Source organism: Myxine glutinosa, chromosome 4 (genome assembly GCF_964187855.1).
Source record: "Myxine glutinosa chromosome 4, kmMyxGlut1.1, whole genome shotgun sequence".
In the NCBI taxonomy this organism is placed as follows: Eukaryota; Metazoa; Chordata; class Myxini; order Myxiniformes; family Myxinidae; genus Myxine; species Myxine glutinosa.
The window spans coordinates 101,850,176-101,869,589 of NC_136264.1; the positions used below are offsets into that span (position 1 = coordinate 101,850,176).

The 19,414-nt window shown below is 52.0% G+C and overlaps 1 protein-coding gene and 1 long non-coding RNA gene across 2 annotated transcripts in view; one reads left to right on the top strand and one right to left on the bottom strand.

Moving 5' to 3' along the window:
- LOC137425054 (uncharacterized) overlaps positions 1–9,660 on the bottom strand; it is a 63,122-nt gene extending 53,462 nt beyond the window's left edge. Inside the window, exon 1 of the long non-coding RNA XR_013623128.1 lies at positions 9,471–9,660. This is a non-coding gene — a long non-coding RNA (uncharacterized LOC137425054). The remainder of the gene's footprint in view (positions 1–9,470) is intronic.
- Positions 9,661–9,685: 25 nt separating this feature from the next.
- The window catches only part of LOC137425053 (cellular tumor antigen p53), an 88,134-nt gene continuing 78,405 nt past the window's right edge, over positions 9,686–19,414 (top strand). Inside the window, exon 1 of the mRNA XM_078776235.1 lies at positions 9,686–9,785. The gene's annotated coding sequence lies outside the window, so the exon portion shown is untranslated. The remainder of the gene's footprint in view (positions 9,786–19,414) is intronic.

The window sequence follows — 19,414 nt, forward strand, 5'->3', positions numbered from 1 at the left end:
CCTTCGGTCTGAAGAATGCGGCTCAGGCGTTCCAGCGACTGATGGACAGCGTCCTGCGCGACTTGGATTTTGTCTACGTCTACCTGGACGATATCCTCGTCGCCAGCGCGTCCCGCGAAGAGCACCTACGCCACCTCCGCACGCTCTTCGAACGCCTGGGCCAGCATGGCCTGATTGTGAACCCCGCAAAGTGCCGGTTCGGCGCCGCCACAATCGATTTTCTGGGGCACCGTGTCACCAGGCACGGAGCCGTCCCCCTGCCGGCCAAGGTGGAGGCGGTGAAGGGGTTTCCGCGCCCCCGCACGATCAGAGGGCTGCAGGAGTTCCTGGGCATGGTGAACTTTTACCATCGGTTCCTGCCCCGTATCGCCCAGCTCCTGCGCCCCCTGCACGAAGCTCTCCGAGGTAAGCCGGGCAAAGGCGACGTTACCTGGACCGAGCAGATGGACACGGCGTTCACGGGCGCGAAGCTCGCCTTGGCTAACGCCACCATGCTCGCGCACCCGGCGCCCGATGCACCGATCGCCCTCACCACCGATGCCTCGGACTACGCGGTGGGCGCGGTGCACGAGCAATGGGTGCGTGGAGCTTGGCAACCGCTGGCGTTCTTTAGCCGGCAGCTTCGCCCGCCCGAACGCCGTTACAGTACCTTCGACCGCGAGTTGCTCGGACTTCACTTGGCAGTCAGGCACTTCCGCCATCTGCTCGAGGGCCGGGCGTTCACTGCCTTCGTCGACCACAAGCCGCTGATCTTCGCGATGGGCAAGGTCACCGAGCCGTGGTCGGCCCGGCAGCAGCGTCACCTCTCGGCCGTGTCCGAGTACACGACGGACATCCAGCACGTCGCGGGGAAGGACAACCCGGTGGCGGATTGCCTTTCCCGGGCCGTCGCCCACGCAGTCCACCTCGGCATCGACTATGCCCGGATGGCAGCGGACCAGGCCGCTGACCCCGACGTCCAGGCCTTGCGGACCGCCGTCACGGGCCTCCGCGTCACCGAGGTGCCGTTCGACGGCGCGGGCGCGGCCCTCTTGTGCGACGTCTCCCTCGGGCGTCCCCGCCCCATTGTGCCCGCGGGCTGGCAGCGCCAGGTGTTTGACGCCATCCACGGCCTGTCCCACCCGGGCGCGAGGGCCTCCCAAAGGCTGATCGCCGACAAGTTCGTCTGGCATGGCCTCCGGAAGGCCGTCCGCGGCTGGGCCAGGACATGCCTCGCGTGCCAGCGCGCCAAGGTGCACCGGCACACCCAGGCCCCGTTGGCCCCGTTCACGGTGCCGGAACGCCGGTTTGACCACGTCCACGTGGACCTGGTGGGACCTCTGCCCCCCTCGCGGGGTTTCACCCACGTCCTCACCATGGTGGACCGCACCACCCGGTGGCCGGAGGCCGTGCCGTTGGCGTCCACAACGGCGGCCGATGTCGCGCAGGCTTTCATCGCCACCTGGGTCGCCCGGTTCGGCGCCCCCTCAGACATCTCATCCGACCGCGGCCCCCAGTTCACCTCGGAGCTCTGGGGGGCGGTTGCGCAGGGGCTCGGGGTCCGGCTGCACCGAACCACGGCCTACCACCCCCAGGCTAACGGCCTGTGTGAGCGATTTCACCGCTCATTGAAGGCCGCGCTCCGGGCCACCCTCCGCGACGGCGGCTGGGTCGACAGGCTCCCCTGGGTCCTGCTGGGCCTCCGGACGGCGCCCAAGGAGGACCTGCGCGCATCCGCGGCGGAGTTGGTCTTCGGGCAACCGCTGCGGGTGCCGGGCGAGTTCCTCCCCGACTCCACGGCACCATGGTCCGCGGCACAGCAGCGCTCCGCTCTGCAAGAGACCGCCCAGAGGTTCGCCCCGGTGCCAACGGCATGCCACGGGCACCCACCGACGCACGTCGCCCCGGAGCTTCGCACGGCGGAGTACGTCTTCGTCCGCCACGATGCCCATCGGACACCACTGCGGCCCCCGTACGACGGGCCTTTCCGCGTGCTGGAGACCGGGGCGAAGCACTTCACCCTGGACATCGGCGGTACTCCTGACCGCGTTTCGGTAGACCGCCTCAAGCCGGCCCACCTCGATGTGGACCATCCACCGCCAGTGGCCCGACCCCCACGTCGGGGCCGCCCTCCTGCGGGCGGACCCCCGGCACCGCCCAGCCCCGCCGCCACGCCGCCCCCCGGTCCTGCACCCATCCCAGGAGCAGCCAGGGGCATCCCACCTGGCATCCCTGCACCCCGGACGCCGCCGATCGCCAGGGGGCGCTTCGGCCGGGTCATTCGTCTGCCCCGCAAACTGGCCCTCCAGGTGCGCGGGAATTCTGGGGGGGCGCGTGTGGCGGACACAAAAGCCCACTGGCGTGGTGACATCATTCCACGCACCAAGTGGGCGGTGGCCACGCCCGAGGGGTAGGCGTGGCCTCATGATATACCCCGGGCGACCAGGACCAGCCCGGAGGAGTACAGTGTTACAGTGTAGTCTTACAATAAAGACGTTTATATGTTACCGCTTGTCCGCTTCCTCCTTGCTCACAAGCAGCGCGCGTAACGCCGCGCTTTAATATACCTATGTCCTATACACACCTGTAGATATATGATTTTAATTAATATTTTAAAATGTGTTTTAAAATACTGTTGCGGATCTCGAGTTCGTCGACGTACTGAGGGGGGATTAAGCCCTGCTCCCCCTCGAACTCCCAGTCCACCACCCACACTATACTCGTGGTGGACGGATTGCTATGCAATTCCAGCCGCCGAGCCCGCAGCTACGCGTGGAAGGGTTAACGGTCACGACCCGAGTACCTTCGACACACGCAGCCGTGAGAACGGGGACTGAACCTCGCAGGAGTCACGCTGGTATCGAACGCCCAAGCGGTTGTGCGTCGCGTAACTCGTGCCGTCAACACTATTGAACCCGATCGAGCGGTTTTTAATTCGGGCAATGCTCGGCCAATGCTGAAAGGACGATGACGGCCAGTTTGGAAACAAACCACAGGATTTATTACAATGTACAGTATTCACAAGAAAAGGGACACAGCGAAGAATCTTAACGGCCTTACCTACGTTCCCAGACAAGGGCCCTCAGATTCGTTCAGGGAAGGGAAGGAAGAGTGGAATGCGCCCAAAGCGCGGCCGCTCGTGCAGTTTGCCTGGACGGGCTCGTTTGGCGGATACCCCCAAGGATCGCTCCAACCCCTGGACACTACAGCCGGAGATGTTCGCGGCAGGGGCATTGATCACGGTCGTGCACGTAGCAGGAATCTGAGGAGCGTATCTCAAGGTCAGCGAAGCAGAGCGCGCGTGGCAGAGAGCGTCTATATGCAGGGAGTCCAGGCAGAGAGAGCGTCGGGGCAGAGAGAGTTCAGAGTGCCTGCAAGAGAGCGTCGGGGCAGAGAGAGAGCGAGCGGGGGTCCAGGCCGGGTTTTATAGCCCCCCCGGAAACCCCCTCGAATGTTCCACGGGCTTCCTTTAGCCGCCTGGGGTAACGTGTCGTGACAGCCCCTTATTGGTCACCCTCGGCCACTCCCTTCAGCTCCCCATTGGCTGCAACTTATTGGCCACTCCTTCTAGCTCCCATTGGCTGTTCGCTGCTCACCGGCCACGCCCTCCAGCTCCTCCCTCGGGCCTGCAAGGCCTGGCCTAGGCCCATGACATAGCACTTCAGGCTGCAATGAGGCCTACCATTATCCTGCCTGCCTCAACGCATACTAACACTGCGAAGGAGACTATACTTTGTGGGATTGTGGGAGCTGTGCTCGCACGATAAAATCGGACAAAATGGACGACGCCAGGAATTAGGTTTCTCTGAGCTATTTATTCCCAGCTCACTCAAACGAACTCCAAAGCACTGAATCAGCCCATCGAACGGGCGGCAATATATATCAGAAACTCAACACACAAAAGCCACGCCTCTCAGGCGGGGCGTGGTATGCAAATAGATAAGCCACGCCTCTCAACGGGGCGTGGTATGCAAGGCAAGCGTTCGCCCGGTAAAGGCAAGTCTCAACACGCCCGGGCGAGTCCAGACACGTGACCGCTCGCCGGTTGCGTCATCAGCTGGTGCAGGGTAATTGTGTCATGCTACCGGTAACCGCTACACGCGCCCCCCCAGAATTAACATGCACCGGGAGTGTCAGTTTGAGGGGGGTCTTGATGACCCGGCCGAAACGACCCCTGACGATTCGTGTGGGGGTGGTAGGTGGCGGGGCGGTGGATGGTCGGGCGGGGGACCTGGTTGACGGGGGACGGCCCCGACGTGGAGGAAGGGCCAACTGTGGAGGTTGGTCGAGGTCCAAATGGGCCGGCTTGAGGCGGTCCATGGAGATGCGGTCCGCCTTGCCGCCGATGTCAATGCTGAACGACTTGTTGTCCCTCTTCAGGACCCGGAAAGGTCCATCGTATGGTGGCCGGAGCGGTCCCCGGTGTGCATCGTGCCGGATAAAAACGTACTCCGCAGTGCGAAGTGCTGGGGGGACGTGGGGTTTGGGGCAGCCGTGGTGGGACGTGGGCACAGGGGCAAATCTCCTGGCGGCCTCCTGGAGGACCGAGCATTGGCGAGCCACGGACCAGGGGCCGGTGGCGTCAGGGATGAATTCGCCCGGTACACGCAGTGGCTGGCCGTAGACCAGCTCGGCGGTGGAAGCCTGGAGGTCCTCTTTAGGGGCCGTTCGGAGGCCCAATAGGACCCACGGGAGCCTGTCGGCCCAACCGTCGTCCTGGAGGCTGGCCCTGAGAGCGGCCTTCATCGAGCGGTGGAACCGCTCGCACAAGCCGTTGGCTTGGGGGTGGTAGGCCGTGGTGCGGTGAAGCTTGACCCTCAAGGCCTGGGCGACCACGCCCCAAAGCTCGGAGGTGAATTGCGGCCTCTATCGGAGGAGATGTCCGAGGGGGCGCCGAAACGGGCAATCCAGGTGCCAATGAAGGCCTGCGCCACGTCGGCGGATGTTGTTGATGCCAGCGGGATGGCCTCCGGCCACCTGGTGGTCCTGTCCACCATTGTGAGGAGGTGGGTGAAGCCCCGCGAGGAAGGAAGGGGTCCCACCAGGTCCACATTGACGTGGTCGAAGCGCCGCGCGGGCACGTCGAATGGTGCCAACGGGGCCTGGGTGTGTCGGTGGACCTTCGCGCGCTGGCAGGCGACACAGGCGTTGGCCCAGTCGCGGACGTCCTTACGGAGCCCGTGCCAGACGAATTTCGCTGCCACGAGTTTCTGTGATGCTTTCCGGCCCGGGTGGGAAAGGCTGTGAAGGGCATCAAAGTGCCGCCGCCATCCGGTGGGCACGATGGGGCGAGGTTGGCCCAGGGAGACGTCGCACAGGAGAACTGTGCCTGTGTCCTCGAAGGGGACGTCGGCCAACCGCAGGCCTGTGTCCGCTGTCCGGAGGGCTTGCACCGTGGGGTCGGCGGTCTGGTCGGCCGCCATGCGGGCGAAGTCCACACCCAGGTGGACGGCGTTCACGCCGGACCGGGAGAAGCAATCGGCCACAGCGTTGCCCTTGCCCGCGACGTGCCGGATGTCCATCGTAAATTCGGACACGGCGGAGAGGTGGCGCTGCTGGCGGGCCAACCACGGCTCCATAACCTTGGCCATGGCGAAGACCAGGGGTTTGTGGTCCACAAACGCCGTGAACGGGCGGCCCTCCAAAAGATGGCGGAAGTGGCGAACAGCCAGGTAAAGGCCAAGGAGCTCGCGGTCGAAAGCACTATACTTGCGCTCGTTAGGGCGAAGCTGCCGGCTGAAGAAGGCCAGCGGTTGCCAAGCTCCGTTCACCCACTGTTCATGCACGGCGCCCACCGCGTAGTCGGAAGCGTCCGTGGTGAGGGTGATGGGTGCGTCGAGTGCCGGGTGCGCCAGCATGGTCGTGTTGGCGAGGGCCAGCTTAGCGCCCGTGAACGCCGCGTCCATCTCTGTGGTGCAGGCGACGACGTGCTTGGCCGGCTTGCCCCAGAGGGCTTCATACAGGGGGCGCATGAGTTGGGCGGCGCGAGGCACGAACGGGTGGTAGAAATTTACCATCCCCAAAAATTCCTGTAGGGCCTTGATGGAGCGAGGGCGCGGGAAACTTGTGACTGCCTCCACCTTGGTAGGCAGCGGGACGGCCCCGCGCTTCGTGATGCGGTGCCCCAGGAAGTCGACGGCAGTTACGCCAAACTGGCATTTCGCCGGGTTGATGATGAGGCTGTGCTGGCCGAGGCGCTCAAAAGGCGTGCGCAGGTGGACGAGGTGCTCCACCGGGAAGTGCTGGCGATGAGAATGTCATCCAGGTAGACGAACAGAAAGGTGAGATCGTGCAGCACACTGTCCATCAGCCGCTGGAAGGCCTGGGCCGCGTTCTTAAGGCCGAATGGCATTCGGAGGAACTCGAAGAGGCCAAAAGGTGTAATTACAGCCGTCTTCGGAACGTCGGCCGGCCGGACAGGTACCTGGTGGTAGCCCCGAATGAGGTCGACCTTGGAGAAGATCACCCGCCCCGCCAAACGGGCGGAAAAGTCCTGTATGTGTGGTATCGGGTACCGGTCGGGGGTGATGGCGTCGTTGAGGCGGCGGTAATCGCCGCATGGTCGCCATCCGCCACCCGGTTTGGGCACGATGTGCAGGCGCGAGGCCCACGCGCTATTCGAGCGCCGCACAATTCCCAATCGCTCCAGCGCGTCGAATTCCGCCTTCGCTACGGCGAGTTTGGCCGGGTCGAGGCGGCGAGCCCTGGCGTAGACCGGTGGACCTTTGGTCGGGATGTGGTGTTCGACGCCATGCTTGACGGCGACGGCCAAAAACGTCGGCTGCGTGAGGGCGGGAAACTCGGCGAGTAGGCGGGTGAAATCGTCCACGGCCGGGAGTGCGCAGGCTAGCTTGGTCGGAGCGGAGCCGCTCAATGAGCAAGCGAGCGAGCTGAAGGTCTCCGCGTTGATGAGCCGACGCCGTTTGACGTTGACCAAAAGCCCATGCGCGCAAAGAAAATCTGCACCCAGCAAGGCCATGGGCACGTTCGCTGTGGTGAAGTCCCACCTGAAGCGCTGGCCCCCGAAGCAGAATGCGACGCTGCGCAAACCGAAGGTGCGGATGGAGGAACCGTTTGCGGCGATCAAAGCGGGGCCGCAAAGCGCGGCCTGTTTGTCCTCCACCGAGGCGGGTATCACGCTCAGCTGAGCGCCGGTGTCACACAAAAAACGCCGCCCGGACTCCGTGTCCGTGATAAACAGAAGGCTGCCTGAATGGCCGACACTCATGGCAGGCAGCGAGCGCCGGCCTGGTCGTTTCCCGACCCGCCGAAAGTGCACGGTGGGCGGCACGTTCTGGCCTTCTGCCCGAACCTGGCGTGGTAATAGCACATGGTCCGCTCTGGTGGAGGCTCCGGCGGTCACGTCGGGTTCGGTCGACAGGGCGTCGCGGCGGCCGCTGCCGCCAGTGGCGCTGACTCGGCCGGTGGAGGCGCCGGTCGTGGTGCGGGCATTGCCTCGGTCGGCCCAGGGTCCCAGGCGGCCGCTCCGACGTGTCCTCTGGCCGAGCAAAATTTATCGGCCTCCTTGGCCAGGGCGCGAGGGTCCGTGATGGGCGAATTAGCCAAAGCTAACCGTACCTGCCCGGGTAGCCGCTGGAGGAACAGCTCGCGGAAGAGGAAGTCCGGGCTATGGTCACCGAGAAGAGCAAGCATGTGGTCCATGCTTTCGGACTGACGGGCCTTGCCCAGCTCCGGGAGGTCGAGTAGTTGTCGTGCGCGTTTGGTCTCCGTGAGTCCAAACGCACCGAGGAGTAGGTCTTTGAGCCCCGTATTTGTCGGCGTCCGGCGGGTGCTGTAGGAAGCTCAGAACCCGGGAAGTGGAGGAGGCGTTGAGCGCGGAGACCACGTGGTGGTCGCGCGTCGTGTCGTCCGTAATGTTCCGCAGGGCGAATTGAGAATCCGCTTGAGCAAACCAAACGGCCGCGTGAGATTCCCAAAAGCCCGGGAGCTTCAAAGCTACAGCTGACTCCATCGCCGTGTTCGTAGAAAGGGGTCACCAATTGTGGGAGCTGTGCTCGCACGATAAAATCGGACAAAATGGACGACGCCAGGAATTAGGTTTCTCTGAGCTATTTATTCCCAGCTCACTCAAACGAACTCCAAAGCACTGAATCAGCCCATCGAACGGGTGGCAATATATATCAGAAACTCAACAAACAAAAGCCACGCCTCTCAGGTGGGGCGTTGTACGCAAATAGATAAGCCACGCCTCTCAACGGGGCGTGGTATGCAAGGCAAGCGTTCGCCCGGTAAAGGCAAGTCTCAACACGCCCGGGCGAGTCCGGACACGTGACCGCTCGCCGGTTGCGTCATCGGCCGGTGCAGGGTAATTGTGTCATGCTACCGGTAACCGCTACAACTTCACATTTAATCATTTAATAAGAAATAACTGACGATGCGAGGCTACATGTTGTGGTGTAACTAACTATGGGGGGGGGGGGGGGGGGGGGGTTGCCTTTATTCCCAAAACCGCAACAATACATTTGTTGTAAAACATCGATATATGCATATTATCATTTAATTTTAGTTTTTATATATAAATACAGTATATACTCCATATTACGCTTTTTATTAAATACAGAATGCTGTGTATTATTTTAAATTATATTGCTTCCCCAGCTCTGTCTGTGCTGTGTCCCTCAAATATTCCTGCAGGTCACACAATATCTGCCTGCAACCCTCTTATGGTTAAACTGCCAAAATCAAGACTCTCTGCTCACCTTCACTCCATCATTCCTCTTTTCTCCCGCCTCTGGAACAAACTCCCTCACTCTCTTCAATCCCACTCCTCCCTCCAGGTCTTTAAAGCAGCTGTTCACCACCATCTCTTATCTTCCCCCATCCAAAACCTTGATCTTTTCTACCCGCATTAATTCACCCCAGATCCACTTTTTTGAAATACCAACTTCTTTCCTGGAAGTCCTAGCAGTGTCCATGTGTTTTATACCTCTCCTCCCCCTTCCCATGCCTCCTCCCCCCAAGCCCTCACCGTCCCACAGATCTTCCGATGTCCCTGTTCTCTACTGTTGTGCTTGTGTGCTTCCCTCACTCTCCCCATCTTGTCTCCCGCTCCCTTTATCATATGTTTTATGTCAGTTTGTCTTTTTGTGATCAATGTTAGTTCTTACACGAGCCTCGATCTTGTATACAAAAAAAATACAAAAAACAAACAAAAAAAATTGTAAAATAAAAGTTTTATTTCTTATATCAATATCGAGTTATCCTCAAACACTCCATTTTGAAGGTCCCAAGTGCGAGTTTTTACCTCACGATAAAAGTATATATATATTCGAGATTTCGAGTCCAATCAATCACTAATTAGCTTGTTGTCATAGAATAGAAGAAACCGCTGCACAACTTTTAGAATTTGACGACGATAGAGAATTGCGGCGACGTTGATAAACAATCACCATTCCTGTACACGACCGTGTGGTCCACCTTATGTATGTATATACTGTATATATATATATATATACTTTTAAAGGACTCACCAATCAGCGAGCTCCAACGTCTTTTGTGGCGGGAACGGTTGCATTATGGGACCGGGAAACCCCCTGTGGGAACGATCAAAGTATACTCACATTTACTTCACTTCAGTCGCAACTAACGATCTACAAACGCTTTAATCCAGCATCACGGTGCCAGCAAAGCAGCGCAAGAATAATTTCAGGCGATTTCTGTGGGAATACACAACGTGCGCGGAGCAGCGTGCGGGACAGCGTGATGACGTCAACACGCCGCAACGCTCACCACAGTGGTGGATGCGTTTGACACAAAGGCCGTATCTTGGTGTTCTGCAGGCGTTGGTGAGTCATGTAGTTCGTCGCACCGTCATTACGATTGCGACTTGTTTGTAATCGTGTGTTCTGCTCTGTTCAAACACCCGTGTTGAAATCGTGTTCTGCTCTGTTCAAGTTGTGGAGACACCTGGTTTGCGCCTTTGTCTCATTAATTACGGCGATCAATGAGTTACATTGTACTTTTGAATGTAAAACGGTTCCGATATCATTCTGGAAACGTAAACTATTCGTTTACCGATAATAATAATCGAGGTTTTATTTATTTTGCGGATGTATGCAGGTTGCGGGGTTCGTATTTATTTTGCTGATTTATGCAGGTTCCTGGGCCTGGTGAAGATGTTCGGCGGCATCGTGGATCTTTATCGTTGGTAAATGTTGTTGCCTGTTATGAGGCGTTATTGCGTTATTGCAAATGGCTGAGGAAGAGACAATAACTTTCGAGACTCAAGTTGAAGTTTATGACTTGGTTATTAAAACGAAGTCTGCGTTGAGACGAATAAAATATAACTTTTTGGTGCATTCATTCCGCAGGGGGCAGATTTTTATTTTTTGTAACTGCAACAGATTCCGAAACACGCGTCGCTCGCTCGCACATGCTCCGCGTCATTCCGATTGGATGATTCTTTTCCTCTCGTGACGTCCGGCGCCTGATTGGACGGTAGTTTGTTGCCACGGCGTTAAGAGACGTTCGCTCATTGGTCTAGTCTTCACGGAGCTCCCTTTTCTCTTCCCCGATTGGTGGATCGCTGGCGACTTTTACAACCAACCGGGTTGCTTTAAATTATCACGTGACTAGCAATTGCGCTCTCTGAAGTTGAGGCATGCTCGGACTTGCCTGAAGTATTGCGGTTTACATACTATTCGTCGGTCATTCACGTTTCATTAATTTCTACCTTGATATGAATTTCTACCTTTGATTTTCTACATTTGATAGAAGTTCCAGTAGCCGAAGGATAATATGTTTATGGAATTGGGGTCTGGGGGGGGGGGGGGGGGGTGTAGGCGGAGGGATGCTAAATTGAGAAAAAGGAAGAGTAAGAGGGTGGAGGAGTGGTGGGTCGGTAAAAATAACATTTTGCGAATGGGTGCCGAATGGGTGCGTTATTGTACTGGTGGGAGTAAAAATGCTGCTCAATGTATTATCAACTAAGGTCGTGATTGGATGGAAGAGCACTTTGAAGATTATCCGAGAAGGAGTATCGGGTCCCTGATTGAGGATAAACGTATATATTGATTACACGAGGTATAAGTCGTAACGGCGTCATCCAAAACTCAAAACAAAAATTAAGTGCAGAACAAAATAATATCGATTTCCATGCAGAGTTTGTGCACTTTTTAACATTCCATGGAAATCCCGATGGTGGCCATCGAGCAGCAATCAGATATTTCCACAGCAGCTGTTCGTGGCTCCGATTTTGTTTTGTTTTTCAATATTTATTTGTTTTGAGTTTTTATGGATCAACAAATGCTTAATTGTCTAATAGAGTTGGAGTTTGAAGGGGGAAAACTCCTTGTTGAACAAAACTTAATCGAAACCATGAAAATCATTTTTGGGATTAGTTTTCAGACTTCCACCACCTTAAGCAATGCGAAACACCTGTGAAAGATGTTCAGTGGTTCTGCCCCACACACTCTATACTTTGTTGTGTGGTGTACAAAAACACTCGGTCAGCCACTTGAGGTGTGTCAAAAATAATTGCACACAGAGTAGTTACATGGATTTGAACAACTTAGATGTGATGGAGCATGTTCACTGCAGTGTGAAAAGGGGTGTGGCTGATGTTTCAAGCATTAGCCCTTCCTCAGAGAAAAAACAAGTCCAGCGAACCAGTGAAAGCCAAGTTTCTGCTACAAACACATTGAAAGTTAAGTTTTTGCAGAAAACTCAGGAGAAATGAAGTTTTTGTAGCAAATCCAATGGAAGCCAATTTTTTTTGTAGCAACCCATAGCAGAAGCCAGGGTTTTGTAGTGATCTATAGCGGAAGCCAAGCTTTTGTTATGAACCCGAGCAGAAGCCAAGGTGTTGTCGTGATCTATAGTGGAAGCCAAGCTTTTGTTATGAACCCGAGCAGAAACCAAGGTTTTGTAGTGATCTATAGTGGAAGCCAAGCTTTTGTTATGAACCCGAGCAGAAACCAAGGTTTTGTTGTGAACTCTAGCAGAAACCATGTTTTTGTAGTGAACCCTAGCTGAAGCCAATTTTTGTTGTGAAATCTAGCAGAAGCCAATCTTTTGTAGTGATCTATAGCGGATGCCAAGTTTTTGTCATGAACTCCAGCAGAAGCCAAGTTTTTGTCGTGATCTTTAGCGGAAACCAAGTTTTTGTAGTGAACCCCAGCAGAAGCCAAATTTTTGTCGTGAACGCCAGCAGAAGTCAAGTTTTTGCAGCAATCCATAGCAGAAGCCAAGTTTTTGTAGTGATCTTTAGCGGAAACCAAGTTTTTGTCGTGAACCCCAGCAGAAGCCAAATTTTTGTCGTGAACGCCAGGGAGAAGTCAAGTTTTTGTCGTGATCTATAGCGGAAGCCAAGCTTTTGTTTTGAACCCCAGCAAAAGCCAATCTTTTGTGGTGATATATAGTAGAAGCCAAGTTTTTGTCGTGAACCCTAGCAGAAGCCAATGTTTTGTGGTGGTATTTAGCGGAAGCCAAGTTTTTGTTGTGAACTCTAGCAGAAGCCAAGTTTTTGTTGTGAACTCTAGTAGAAACCAAGTTTTTGTTGTGAACTCTAGCAGAAGCCAAGTTTTTGTTGTGAACCATAGCAGAAGCCAATCTTTTGTCGTGATCTATGGCAGAAGCCAAGCTTTTGTTGTGAACTCTAGTAGAAACCAAGTTTTTGTTGTGAACTCTAGCAGAAACCAAGTTTTTGTCTTGAACCCTAGCAGAAGCCAATCTTTTGTGGTGAACTCTAGCAGAAGCGAACTTTTTGTTGTGAACTCTAGCATAAACCAACTTTTTGTTGTGAACTCTAGCAGAAACCAACTTTTTGTAGTGAACCCTAGCTGAAGCCAATTTTTGTTGTGAAATCTAGCAGAAGCCAATCTTTTGTAGTGATCTATAGCGGATGCCAAGTTTTTGTCATGAACTCCAGCAGAAGCCAAGTTTTTGTCGTGATCTTTAGCGGAAACCAAGTTTTTGTAGTGAACCCCAGCAGAAGCCAAATTTTTGTCGTGAACGCCAGCAGAAGTCAAGTTTTTGCAGCAATCCATAGCAGAAGCCAAGTTTTTGTAGTGATCTTTAGCGGAAACCAAGTTTTTGTCGTGAACCCTAGCATACGCCAAGGTTTTGTAGTGATCTATAGCGGAAGCCAAGCTTTTGTTGTGAACCCCAGCAGAAGCCAAGATTTTGTAGTGAACCCGAGCAGAAGCCAAGTTTTTGTCGCCATCCATAGCAGAAGTCAAGTTTTTGCAGTGATCTTTAGCGGAAGCCAAGCTTTTGTCGTGAACCCCAGCAGAAGCCAAGTTTTTGTCATGATCTATAGCGGAAGCCAAGCTTTTGTTTTGAACCCCAGCAAAAGCCAATCTTTTGTGGTGATATATAGTAGAAGCCAAGTTTTTGTCGTGAACCCTAGCAGAAGCCAAGTTTTTGTTGTGAACCCTAGCAGAAGCCAAGTTTTAGTTGTGAACCCTAGCAGAAGTCAATGTTTTGTCGTGATCTATAGCGGAAGCCAAGCTTTTGTTGTGAACCCTAGCAGCAGCCAAGTTTTTGTAGTGGACACTTGCAGAAGCTAGTTTTTGCAAGCCCATTGTAAGCCATGCTTTTGTCGTAAATTCAGTGGAAGCCATGTTTGTGTTGTGAAATGCAGTGGAATGAACGCCTTTCTTTCGACATTGCAAAGGTCCGAATAAGTTGGCAGGGATTTTGAGTGTTCCTCCTGCTGGAAATAGAAGTGATGATGATGAGTGAATGGTCATGCTTGAGATATATACAGGGTGTTTATAAAGTCCCTATCTATTTAGTTACCTGTTATTTCTCAGATATAGATAGAGACTTTATAAACACCCTGTATATCACCTTTCATTCATTTTGTCATTTATTTTCTCCATCATGATGCATCATACTCTGATATCACCACATATCACCACATGATATCACCACATAAAATAGCCATCCGTTTGGCAGGTGTATTTAAACCACTTGTCACCAGCGTTTATGGAGAACACCGACTGTGATTGTCACCGACCGGGGGGAAATCATACACACAAGTACGACGTACTGTACACAGAAAATGAACCCACCATGAGAATATTGCTTTGGGTTTTCATCCTTATCCACTTCACTCTTCCATAAATCTTGACCTTTTATAAAAGGAACTTTTTTTTAACACTTTGTTAAATAATCTGCTATGTGATCATGTTAAACCTGAACAGTTTTGGGAATTAACTTTTTGGAAATGTTATGAAACCAAATGCAATACATACCAGCTTATTAGAATATTTCCAACCATTTTGGTATGATTCTTATTTTTCCCATCACCTGAATTCTGTTGGGTACAGTACCTACTTTATTGTCCCCCGTCGCACCGCGGAGCGAAAGGGAGACTATGGTTTTCCCCTCCGTCCGTGTGTCCGTCCGTCCATGTGTGCGGGCGTGTGTGCGTACGTGCGTGCATGCGTGCGTAAGCGAAGGACCGCATTCAAATTTAGTGTGTGGGTGCAACCCACGTCAAAATCCAAGATGGCCGCCACCATGTATGTCTGACGCCATGTATGTCTAAACATTGTGAGCGGAATATCTTGAAAAATAAGCGAAGTACCAACTTCTAATCTGGTGTGTGGGTGTATCTAGGCATAAAGAAGAACCCTATTGAAAATTGGGTCGCCACGTCAAAATCCAAGATGGCCACTGCCATGTATGTCTGAATCTTGTGAGCGAAATATCTTGAAAAATAAACGAACTACTAACTTCTAATCTGGTGTGTGGGTGTATCTGCGCATAAGGAAGAACGCTATTAAAAATTGGGTCACCACGTCAAAATCCAAGATGGCCGCCACCATATATATGTCTGAACCTTGTGAGCGAAATATCTTGAAAAATAAGCAAAGTACCAACTTCTAATCTGGTGTGTGGGTGTACCTAGAGTACCTACATAAAGAGAGTAGCAACAACTTCTGCATTGACGCCATTTTGTTTCACTCGCCAGCGCGCGGTGCGAGCGCTTGCCGCAACGCCAGTGTAGTGTGGTATGAAGTGTAATCCCGTGCGATTTGCGTGCTAAAATTGATTTTTTTGCATTGTTGGATTAATTCAAGGTCAAAATATTGAAAAATAATGGGGTTCAAATTTTCCGACCCCCGGACCCCCTTTTATGGGGTGTTTTGTTTCCAGTGACCCCCGGGACTGACCATGCGACTTTCTCCCCTAACAACTGAGAGATTTTATCGATCTCGGGGTCGTTAGAGAGGTTTTCGATGACGCTAAATCCATTTATGATACTTTCAAAGTGACCGGATGTGGCGATCCCAGATTTCCGTTCACCAAAGATGCTAAGGTCAAGGTCATTTCAATTGTAGCAATAAACTTAGGCATGTAATACCTCTTTTTTATGGTTTTCAGGCACAGGAAGACGTTTGGTGCAGTTATTTTTGCGATCTAGATGCCCTGTGCGATTTTGCGAAATGCCCTGTGCGATTTTGCGAAACCCTGTGCGAAATGTGCGAAATGCCCTGTGCGAAATGCCCTGTGCGATCTAGATGCCCTGTGCGATTTTGCGAAACCAGATAAGGACAAAAAAATATTGGTAAAATGCTCAAGGCTTTTTTTTGTTTGTTTTTCAGAAAGAAGGCTGACAGAGACTAGTACAAAACCATCTAGAGGTCATGTCTGAGAAGAACAGCGTGTGCATCATCTGCAATGAGGGAGCTACATCAAAGAAGAGACTGATAAACAATCCTGATATGATTGGCGAACTTATTTATTGTGCTAACGAGCGACTGTCTTTGGGTCAGGGTGATATTAAGCGACTTACAGATCGGTTAGCTAGCTTAGGTGAATCTGAACGGAAATCAGTATGGTATCATAGCGAATGTCGAAAACCCATCGTTAACACAGGCATGATTGAACGGCTAAGGGTTAAACGAGTCCGGTTTGATTCTCCTGCATGCCCTGCGCGTGGGCCTGGACGACCTTCCAGTGTGGCTGACTCTACCCGACCTAAAAGAACAAAAACCATCCCGAAGGAAAAGGTGTGTCTGTTCTCGTCATGTAGCTTTTCTTCTAATAACATATCAGAACCTCTCCATCGCGTTTACTCTGACAAGATGGGTGAAAACTTCCTCGAGATAAAGCTCAAGACTCAGGATGACCGCATCAGAACTTGCGTGTCAGAGTTAGAAGACGCTGGGGATGCCTCTGTTCTTGAAAAATACTATCATAGGAAATGTTTATGATACGCGCAGCGCACTTTAACGCGAAAATATCGTAGTAATACCCAGCTTATTGGCTCTCTATGTGATGAACAGTTGCTTCTCTCCGTCCAAAATACTCTTACTGCGGACGATCTTACTCTGAACATGGCTGAAGTGAATGGTGCATATTTGTCCATTTTGAAGAGGTATAATGTAGAGATCAATCAGACAACAAACTACCGCAAGCATTTGAAAAAGCTCATTACTGAACGGCTTCCGAATATCCAGTTCATCCAATCACTACGCAAAAATGAGCCCGACAACCTCGTTCTTTCACTGGCGGTTAGGAAGGCCATGCAACTGAGGTCTGCACAGCTGGATAACGACGACACAGTTGGCAACTTGAAGAACATGGCAAACATTCTAAGGGAAGAGATAATGCAGCATCGAAGCTGGTCGTTCAGGGGAATGTTTGAAGACTTTGAGAATCCTCCACTTCTCCAGTTCTTCCTCACTCATCTCCTATTTGGCCGTCATGTTCTCAAAGTTTCTGAAATGCGCAATGCACAAGTGGACAAAACTGTTGATGTTGCTTGCCAGTTTCTCGTCCAGAATACTCGAACCGATCGCCAGGTAAAGCATCAGCCAAAACAAAACGAAATCTTTCAGCAAACTGCCCAGACGCCCCTCTCAATAGGCTTGCCGCTCACCATTCATTCCAGAGTTCGTGATAAAAACCTCGTCAATAACCTATCAGAAGTTTACATTGGGAGCGACTACCAGAGGCTCCTTGATCTCGAAAAGCGCATAGAGCAAGGCGTTCTTCAGCGAATGAAGGAGGCTGGTGGATTTTGTCTGCCTGATTTCATCAAGAAGGGATTGAACATCTGGTTCGCTGTTGATAACATCGACCTCTTAGAAGACACACCAACTGGACAGAACACATTCCATGGCACAGTGATCGTGATCAACCAGCGAGCAGAAGATGGCGAGCCCATCAACCAACCACTTGTCATCCCAGAGAAACTTCTCGCACCGGCACCACTCGCGTTCGAAGTCAAGTACCTGCAAGAGCCAATCATTAAACCTAAACCAATTCGATTTGAGGTCTACCATCTAGAAAAGCGGAGGAGTAAGATTTCCAAAGACTTCACTCACACCTGGGCGCTTGCCAACTACTACGGTACTGATGACAGAGGTGGTGAAAAGCTAAATGACCAACGTGTGGAGAATGTAGAGCAGCAAGAGACTGAAGAACTGCAAGGTCAGACCGCAGGTCAAAACCCCAGATATTCCGACGATCCTATTCTTTCAGTGACAAAACGAATCCTTAAAGGTAAGGAGTTAGCAAAGGAAGAAGTTATGCCAACATGGGGTGCTACTAAATCTCTTCTGTTATCACGCTCCTGTCAGAGTCTGAGCCCGACTAACACAGAAGTGATCGCTCCGCTATTCAAGACTTCTCCAACGGATTACTCGACCCTCTATACTGTTCTGATGTTGACTCAGGGAATATCTGCTTTTGTGGTTGGTCCTGAGAGAAGAACCCTCATAACGCTCGATCTTGATCTTTACAGCCGCGCCCTCAAGATTCAGCAGTCAGTGAATAACACCAACTGGATTCTCCGAGCGGGCGTTCTGCATATTGCGTTTGCTGCCCTGCACGCTCTTGGCAAAACAATCGACGGAAGTGGCATTGACACGTGTGCGATTGAAAGCGGCACATACACTTCTGCAGGTCTTCGTGGGGTCTATGGTGGCAAGGCATGCAAGCGAGGAGTTGAGTACCACATCACGACTAGCCTGGCGATCATGATGATGAAGTTTGACGCCATTTTATCTGATCATCCACCTGAACCACTTCGTGACCAATGAGTTGCTCTCAAGAAAGCTCTCCACGACCGTAGCCAAGACATGGTTGATATCTACAACGACATCCGGTCCTCGTACTCAGAAAATCCCCATGAGAAAGAAGATGACAACATCGGCGAGCTCGCTCAATTTCTCAACCAGTACCTCGAGCAAGTGGAAAGTCTTTTGCATCTCATAGGTGCCTGCCGTTCAGCTGACTGGGAAGGTTACTTGGCTGCCTTAGAGAACCTCATCAAGTATTTCTTAGCGCGCGATCTCCTGAATTATGCTCGCCTGTCTGAAGTTTTTAACTGGTAAGGGAACGAAGTACCGCGAAATTGATGTGGTGGACCGAGTTGGAGTAATAGGTCTTCGGAAATGTCAAGGACTGATTGGACTCCACAATTTCTCTGGCGCTGACTGGGGTGGGAAATTCATGGGAATCACCAAGAAGACCTGGGTTGGTGCCTACATGAAGCTTGATGAAGATGATCCTGCCATCAGCTGCTTCCGGGAGCTTGGTGAGGGTCCTATCCCGACCACGCTGACGAATGGTGAACTGCCCTCTCAGGTCAAGGATTTGGAGAAGTTTGTCTGTCGCGTATACTGCTCGACCGGTCCTACAACCCTACCGGCGCTTAGATGGGAACTATTTCGGTCAAAAAACTTAGAGGGAGGGATGTTACCTCCTACTCGCGCTGCGTTATTGCCCCACATCCATCGCGCAAATTACATCGCCATGCGGGATAAATCATATACTACAAACTGCCCGACTCTGCCTTCTATTGAACAAAATGGATGGACTGTAAAGAAAGGTCTATATGTTCCGGTGGGATGTCTCAACCTCCCTGCCCCAAAAGCTGTGATTGAGCTTACGAAATGTAAATGTAAATCAAGCTGCAAAGGCAGATGCAGTTGTTGGAAGAACGGTCTTCCATGCACTCCTCTATGTAAATGTTATGTCGATAACTTTGTAAATTTGGTCAGAAATGATATACATAGCGAAGACGTTGACGAATAATCCATCCAGTAGTTTAGTTTGCATGATTCTCGGATGTGTTATCTTGAGAATCTAGAGGAATTGTGTTACATTTCTTAACTACTTGTGTCGATAATTGTGTACATTTGGTAAGAAATGATATAGTTAGCGAAGATTTTGACGAATAATCCGTCCAGTAATTTTAGTTTAAAAGCTATTTAATTATCAAAATTATCTTGCATGATTCTCGGATGTGTTATCTTGAGAATTTAGAGGAATTGTGTTACATTATTACATACTTGTGTAAACAAAAACATTTTGTGACATTAAACAAGCTAAACACACATAGTTCTGTATTTATATCATTTGTAAGACTTTTGCTATTTCGGTAAATATTTTCTAAATTTGACTAAGAATGGCTTTAAAACGTAGATTTATTTGTGGCTGGCCAGTCTGATCG